Here is an 8,011-nt window from a genome sequence, read left to right on the forward strand (position 1 = left end):
CACCATAAAGACTCCAGCTAGACCCCACACCCTAAAGACTCCAGCTAGACCCCACGCCCTAAAGACTCACAACCTCCCACAACAGTTCCACTGACTGGGCACCAAGTTCTGAAATTCATGAACCCGTGGGGGTGCATCTCACACACAAGCCCTAACAGTGGGAACAATATCTATCCGAAGCTTGTCCTTCCATTTTAACCATGCCCTGAGGTGAGTGGGAATTTTAAGTCTTGATTAAAGCCACTTAGTGCTTTTTGAGAGCTTAGTGTATTTCGTGTCCTATCGGGAGATCAGTAAGATGTTTTCCCACGTTTTCTTCTAGAAACTTTAAAGTCATTTCACTTTAGTCTGTGACCCATTTCAAATTGGATTCTAAGATTACATTTCTGACATATATATTTCCCACGAATCCCCATCCTTACACTCGTTGGTTTACTTGGTAACGCTGTGTCGATGCTTAGGGCAATGCCCAATGGTCAGGGAGAGATGTCTGTAATATAGCGTTCATTCTCAACATCCGACATGTCCGACAGAAACAATTGGCCATGACATGACTCAACTGACAGCAACAGAGCATTACATCAGCAAATGCAGAGTGTGGGTTTGACTAGGTAACATAAACAGCTCAAGGCTCACAAATCATCTGCGACGATCACAGGGCCAGCCATGCAGTGTCTTCATGATGTTTAAAGGTTAAAATCATACGCTGCCAGGGCACAGGGGAATTAAGCTTTACATATGTAAGAAAATATATTTATGTATTTATGAGTGCATTTACATACTAATTAAAAGAAGATCCCTCAGTGTTTGATAATGAAGCCTAACTCTTCTTAGTATCCCATGGGTCAAAGAAGACTTAAAATGGAAAGTCCCAGATTCCCACCTGTGGACTTACAGACATGGTAATGTGTGACACTGTAATAGATTGGACAGGACTTGAGCCAGTCCAACTCCTTTCTGACCAGCTTCATCCCAAGGCTTCCTGATGTGGTCCTTCTCTCATCTACAGCCTTGGGGGGGGGTGGGGGGGGGATGCTGGGAACTCTCTACTCCAGTGGAGAACGCCATAGTCCAGACCTATTTCCTCCTCTCATAAAGCTCCTTAGAAAATGTCCTCCACAATTCTAGTCTGCGAGTCCTTTGAGTCCTTTACTCAGAGGGTTTTGCTTTTTTGTTTTTTGTTTTGTGTAGCCCTGGCTGTTCTGGAACTCACTCTGTAGACCAGGCTGGCCTCAGACTCAGAAACCCGCCTGCCTCTGCCTCCCAAGTGCTGGGATTAAAGGCCTGCGCCACCACTGCCCGGCCCAAAGGTCTCTCACAGAGACAACAGGAATGTCTTCTCTGTGTTCAGACGGATCTGAGAGTTTAACACAGTCCACTCCTGTAACGTTAGTGCTACTGCCAAACAACTGTGAGACGTCACCCTACCTAGGCTATCATCTGACCTACCTAGTCATAGTAGTCTGTTTGAGAAGTGTCTAACTACAGAGCATCGGCTTTAGAGACATTTGATGTGGAACAAACCTCTCTTTGAACTCATTCTGTAGTTGAGTGGACTTAGAGACTCTAAGAAGCCCCAGCTTCCCACAACTCACATTGCTTCTATGAACCATACTGGTGGGAGAAGTGACAGTCCAGTATGGGGACTATGTGCCCTATCCGTGTACCAGTCAGCACTTTGATGGGTGGTCCCTTCCTTTAATAATTTAATGATTTGCTTCCCCGTTACATACACAAAACAAAGGTTTGTGCTCTAAGCAAAATCAGCTGCCCCAAATAACTCTTCCAGAATATTCCCGCACTTTTCTATGCAGACACCTGCAGGCCTTTTCATATCACCAAGGCCCACACTGTGATGTGATTGATACTCCTGGTCTCCACAGCGCCTCCCTTCCCAGGCTCAGCCAGGAGCAGAAAGGCTAGCTAAAGATCTCTCCAGCATCGCTTCCTGCTTTAGAGAGCTGTGGAAAGCTGGAACTCAGGTTCAGAAAACAAGAGCCTCCTGGTGACAGGCCAAGCTGGAAAAGCGCCTGGAGAGGTAGTGAGCTGAGGTCTAGATTTCTAGCTCCTGTACTTGGCCGGACGAGAAGCCCCTGACCTTGACCAGCCTGGACCGCCTAGGCTGACAGGGCCACTCTAGGTCAGATGGGTTGTTCTCCTGGCATCCCTTACCCTGTAGGTCTGTAAGGAGCATTGGATCCTGGGTGTAGCATCCGTTCTGTGTCCCACTACCCGTGGGACCCAAAATGGGAGGGGTGGTCAGCGAGGAGAAGGGTCAGAGATGGGGTGAAGTGTTGTCCAGCGCTCCCTTCCCACAGGAGCCCAGACCCGGATCTGCCGGGAGCATGCAGACGCTGGGGTCACGATGGGTGGAGTGCCTGTCTTGTGTTCCCCGCCCGCGCCAGCGCAGCTCCCAGTGTCTCACAGAGGGCGGATGATCCGGAGGCGAACTCTGGCCCCGCGCCGTTCCCCAGTGACCAGGAGTCTGAGGGGAGAAGCGCCCACTCTGGGGCACTACAAGCTGGTGTCTTTTCTGCGCCCGAGGGGCGCAAGGTAGGCAGCATCCCTCCCACCCGAGGCGCGGGGCGTTAGGCTGGGGGCGGGGCGGGGGGGCTGGTGGCCACGTGGCCTTTCAGGAATGCGCTGGCGCGAGGGTCGGGCGCGGCCGAGGAACGGGCAGGAACGCTGGCCAGTGGGCACGAGGCTCAGCTTGTTCCAGCCAATCATGGCGAGGTGGGAGGGGCTTCCCCGGCGGGCGGGGTAGGAGCGCATCGCGGGCGGGGCGCGCGGGGGGCGCGGGACAACTGGCGGACGCAGACGGCGGATGGCGCCCGGCCCCTCGGTGAGTGAGCACCGCGACCCCACGTCCCGTCCCAGGCCACTTGCACGGGATGCTTCTTTGCTTTAAAAGTTGCACTTCTGCCCAGGTCCCCGAAGTAGCTAAACCCCACCCTGGGTTTGCGGGACTGCGCACAGTGACAGACGGCAGCGAGTAACCACCCCCAACACCAGTTCAGCGCTGTCTCTGGCACAGGACGGCAAAGAGCTCCCAACTTCAGTTTCAGTTGCCCCCAAATTTGGCCGGTGTTTCCCTCTCTAGGCCCAGGAGCCCCTACTCCACTCCCCGCTTTAGTGAGTGTCTCTGGACACGGGGCAGCAAGAAGTACCCACAAATTTGCAGGTGGCCCCTAGGCACAGATAGAAGCAGCCTCTCAACATGTGTCTTAGGTGTTCTCAGGCATAGATACAGCAGCATGCAGCCCTCCGTTTCACTGGCTATCCCCAGATACAAGACTGCAAGAAGCCTTGCAACTTCAATAGGTGTCCCTAGGCACAGAGCAATGAGCAGCCGCCCACCTTCACTGAATCTTGGGCACAGACAGTAGACAGTCCCCAGCATCACTGTGTCCCATAGCCTGAGGATAAGGCCCAAGGGCATGTGCAGTAGTGACCTGCAGCCTCTGGCCTGGAGATGTGGGGTGAATTCACAGGTTGCTGAAATTGCATGAGAGAAGTCATCTTGGGGTGTCTGAATTGAGATCCGTGGGATCCTAACGTCCCCTTTAGGGTGAAGGTGCTGCTAGGTTTTTTTTTTTTTTGCTACCCACCGTTGCTCAATAACCAGGGTAGATCTTGATCTGATGTGCAGTAAATAAAAGTAGGTGGTTGGGCCCTGGACACTGAGATACTATGTTTTGAATTCCCAGAGGGCAGTAGGCATGCTTGGTGTAGACTCTAACTAAGGTAGGATGCTCTCAGTTACAGCCTTTGCTGGAGGAAGAGGTTCTTCTGGGCTCCAATGGCAGCAATCTTTCCTTCTTTTCTCTGGCTGGACCACCCAGTAAGCTGTGTAGCCGTGTTTAGAATCTGGGCAAGGGACATCACTTCATTGCCGGGTGACTTTTTCTTGATTGGATCTAGGTCCTCCCTCACACATACTAAGCAGGGTGCTCCTTACTACTGCTGAGCACCTCGATAGGCCGGTGCTCTGCTGCTGAGCTATGCCCACAGCCTCACTTACTATTCAAAATAGATTTTGGCACTTGAAGGTCTGAATTAGAAGGACCTTGAATCTGGCCAGCCTGGGCTACAATAATGAGACCTTTCCTATAAACAAGAAGGCAGGGCTGGGGTGTGGCGTGCAACAGGCTGGTTCAATCCCCAGTGAGTGCTGAATTAATACATAGGTAAAGGTGTGGTGGCTTGAATGGGGATGCCCCCTCTCCCCCCACGGGCTCGGATGCCTGAATTCTCAGTTCCTAGTTGGGGTGCTGTTTGGGTAGGTTTAGGAGGTATGGCCTTGAAGGAGGAAGTATGACCTTTGAGGTTTCAGAGCCAGGCACTGTTCCGAGTATGTTGTCTTCACGTCATGCGTGTTTGCTTGCGGCTCCAGGTGTGCATTCTCAGTTTTCTTCTGTAGCTACAGTGCCTGGTGCCATGCTCTGCCCATCCCAGTATGCTCCGCCCACCACCCCCACGGTGTTGCACTTTTATTCCTCAGCAAACAGCTGTCCAAATAAACTGCCTCTGTCACTGTGCTTCATCACGGCAATAGAAACATGACTAATAACATATTAAAATAATATACATAAACATATATGTTTATGTATATACATATATATGTTTGTATATGTATATGTATATACACATATGAATGCTCAAACATATATATGTATATATGCATATACATATAACACACACACACATATATATATATATAATGCCTGTTTTTACCAAGAATAACTTTTATTAGAAAAGATTGTTGACGTTTATACTTAAGTCTCTTGAAATGTTTACCACTCCTTTCTGGCCCCAAGAGCTTTCTGTTATTTCACTGGCGTCAGTACCAAACATGTGAGTCACCTTGTTTGAAGTCACCGTCCAGAGTTATGCAGCCATTCGTGACTTCTCAGAGGGGAAGAGCTGCTCCATTTGGTGACGCCCATCATTTATTAGCTTCGCCGTTCAGACCAGTTATTAACGGAGGGAGTTTCAGGTCCCGAGGGACTAGGTAAGAGTCGGTTATCGGAAACAACGTTTCGTTTTCGAGGCGCTTCTGCTAGAACTGTGGCTTAATGCTCGCACAAGCTCTACTCCGAAGCTACACCTCCAGCCTTCTTTACCTTTTGAACCGTGGTGCTTCTAGACTTGCCGCAGGCATCCTCTTGGTACTCGGATGTGCCTCCTCTTTGGTGAGATCCTTCTCGTGAGGTTCGAAGCAAGTTCTGGTGATTCCAAATGGAGAAGTTCTGGGTGGGTGGGTGGGGATCTGTGTGCCTGGGTCCTGAGTTATCTGATGGAGTCACCACTAGCCCTGTGACTGTCCACCCTAGGCTTGATTCTGCTCAGGTGTGACATCGCTGGGAAGCAATGTGTTAAAACACACACACACACACACACGCAACGCTCTACACCTGAAAGTGTTCTGTGTCCACCAGAGAAAACTGAAAATCTAGCAGCCCTGGCTGTTGTCAGCTGCAGATAACAGTATAAACCATTTTCATAATTGAAACCCCTGTTGTATAACACATCATTCTTTAATTGCAGGACTCAAAATAGTAAGTGCACAGTGGAAGGTTATGTCTGGAGATGTTCAGAGCGTATTGACATTCGCTCCGGAGGGCGGCTGTCTTGGCTGGTAGTGGGATGCACTGTTAATTAGTATTGGGGTTGAACTGCAGCACTTACTAGCTATGCTCCCTGGAGATGTGCTTTGGGGACAATACATTGGGGTGGGTGCTCTAGGACAGACAGCTTGGAAGGGTCGAAATGAACCGAGACTAGACGGCAGATGGGCCACGGATGTGCCTGTGGGCTGGCAGCAAGGTGGTGGCCTTGACTGTGAGTGGGGCCTGGACTGCAGCTTCTGGAGAGAGGCAACACTTATAGGAACATGTGGGGTACAGTGCACCCTAGGAAGGCCCGGCCTTCAACCCCTTCCTGCCTTGTGTGTCTTCTGCCCTACCCCATTGACTGGCCCTTCCACAGTGGCAGGGCCTACATGCTGGCTTTTGCCTCTTTCTCTATGGTAATTTTCAGAAATTGATTATGAAACAAGGCCGAAATTTTTCCTAGTGCTATCGTCCGTCCCTTTCCACCTCACTTTCTTGTTTTTCCTGTGTCACGTTAATGTACATCTGCTAGTGGAAAGTGGAGTCTGTGGGTTGGGTTGGTTTTCCCGAGACAGGGTTGCTCTGTGGAACAGAGCCCTGGATGTCCTGAAACTCATCACGGAGACCAGCTGGCCTTAAACTCACAGAGATCTGCCTGCTTCTGTTTCCCGGGTGCTGGGATTAAAGGTGTGCGCCCCTATGCCCAGTTGTTATTATATTTTGACTAAACAATGGGAAAAGAAGTAGAATGTTTTTCAAGTAATTAGCTTTAATATTTCGTCTTCCATATGTCGCCTTCTGATATAGGAAGTGATGTTGGCAGTAGAATACAACATAAAAACCTGTGCAAAGCCAGGTACAGTGATGCGTATTCGCAATCACAGCACTGGGGGAGGCCGAGGCAAGAGAATGTTGACTTTGAGACTAGCTTTGGGTGCACACCAACACTTCCATGGTTTTATGGAGGATCTTGTAGGGGAGCCACGGACAGGTGTGCCTAGAGGGTAGAGCATGGCTCTTCCTCATGGCTACGGCCAGGCTGACTCAGTGTCCTGCCCAGGAACGAGCGAGGTGCTGATTGGCCCAGGCAAGGCTACAGTCACCAGAATGTGATGACAAGTGGTCCTGAGCTGTGGTGATGGGAGCAGGGGAGGCTGAAGGCCTGGGCCTTCCACACCTGGTTCTGAGACAGCTCTCACGGCCGGGCCTGCTGTCCTGAAGGCCCGTGCTGCCTTAGGACCTCTTTGTGCTTTCCTTTCTGGGTGTGGCTGGTGGGTGTTACCCAGCTTCCTGCACCACTTTTTGCAGCGCTGGGGACTGAACCCAGGGCCTTGCCCATGCTGTGCGAGTGTCCTACCACTGAGCCACAACTCCCTCCTGATGGCATTTCTTTTTAAAGCACTGCAGGCATTTGCCTTGAGGTACAACACTGAAGACTCTAGAGTCATATGAATAGGTGATGTTTGAGCTGCTATCTCGCCTCGTCTCATTGGCTCGAGTGACCAAGACTGTATTAAGTCAGGTGTAATGGCTCACATGTGTGATTCAAGCATCCGTGAGGTAGAGACAGGTGGCCAGCCTGAGCTGTTAGTGAGTTCTAGGTCAGCCTGGGCTACAGTTTTAAACAAACAAAACAGAAGAAGGAAAGATATACATGGGAGAGGCCCAGGAAATAAATGTCTGTGTATATCGTGTTTTGTTTTGTATTTTGGTTGTTTTTTGGTTTTTTGTTTTGTTTTTGTTTATATTGTTTTGGTGCTGGGATTCAAAGCTGGGGCTTGTGTTAGCTAGCCAGGTCCTGTAGCTATGCCCCGACCCCAGCTCTTCTGAAGGAAAATAGAGTCACAATTTCAGTTTGGTTTTTTGGTTCTCTTTAAAGAATATGGAAAAAAAAATGAATTGAAGTGGTCTTTGGTGCTCATCCTAGAGCTGTAACCTCAGGATTGAAGGCCCAGTCTCTGACAAGGATAGATGGTCAGGTGTCTGCACTATGAGGCGGTGGGCTGACCCATTAGGCCAGGCCTTGCCCTATACAGGATTAGTTCCCGTTGGATCCTTATGGTGACCCGCTGAGGACCGAGAGTGGATGTGTCCAGGAGATTTCACAGCTGAGTGACCCCATCTCTGAAAGCCTGGGTTTGTGTGTGAGAACCCTTGGAGTGTGTCCTCACAGTGTGTGGGCCCGAGTCTGGCTGGGTCAGGGGTCACATGGGTGGGGTGCTGCTATTGAGGCCCTGCAGAGAAAGCCTTTCTGTGTGGGCTTGGACAGTTTGCTTCTTGGCACTGGGCAGCCTTCTGGCTTCAGAAATGATAGGAGCATTGATTGATGCTTTGCTGTCAAGTGCTTGACTCAACAGGGGTGGGGGTGGGGTGAGAGTGGGGGTGATGTGGGGTAGGGG

At 50.4% G+C, this 8,011-nt stretch overlaps 1 protein-coding gene and 1 long non-coding RNA gene across 6 annotated transcripts in view; one reads left to right on the forward strand and one right to left on the reverse strand.

The window, feature by feature from the left end:
• The window catches only part of LOC116068966, a 7,215-nt gene extending 4,614 nt beyond the window's left edge, over nt 1–2,601 (reverse strand). The window contains exon 1 of the long non-coding RNA XR_004109777.1: nt 2,173–2,601. This is a non-coding gene — a long non-coding RNA (uncharacterized LOC116068966). The remainder of the gene's footprint in view (nt 1–2,172) is intronic.
• The window catches only part of Arhgef10 (Rho guanine nucleotide exchange factor 10), a 95,476-nt gene that overhangs the window by 4,344 nt on the left and 83,121 nt on the right, over nt 1–8,011 (forward strand). For 2 of the 5 annotated variants that reach the window (XM_031339182.1, XM_031339185.1), the window contains exon 1: nt 2,731–2,842. The exons of 2 other annotated variants lie outside the window; for them this stretch is intronic. The gene's annotated coding sequence lies outside the window, so the exon portion shown is untranslated. Of the gene's footprint in view, nt 1–2,408; nt 2,554–2,730; nt 2,843–8,011 lie in introns of those variants that run through there. One more of the 5 variants, XM_031339181.1, reaches the window with a different exon arrangement.

Source organism: Mastomys coucha, unplaced genomic scaffold, assembly GCF_008632895.1.
Source record: "Mastomys coucha isolate ucsf_1 unplaced genomic scaffold, UCSF_Mcou_1 pScaffold22, whole genome shotgun sequence".
NCBI lineage: Eukaryota > Metazoa > Chordata > Mammalia > Rodentia > Muridae > Mastomys > Mastomys coucha.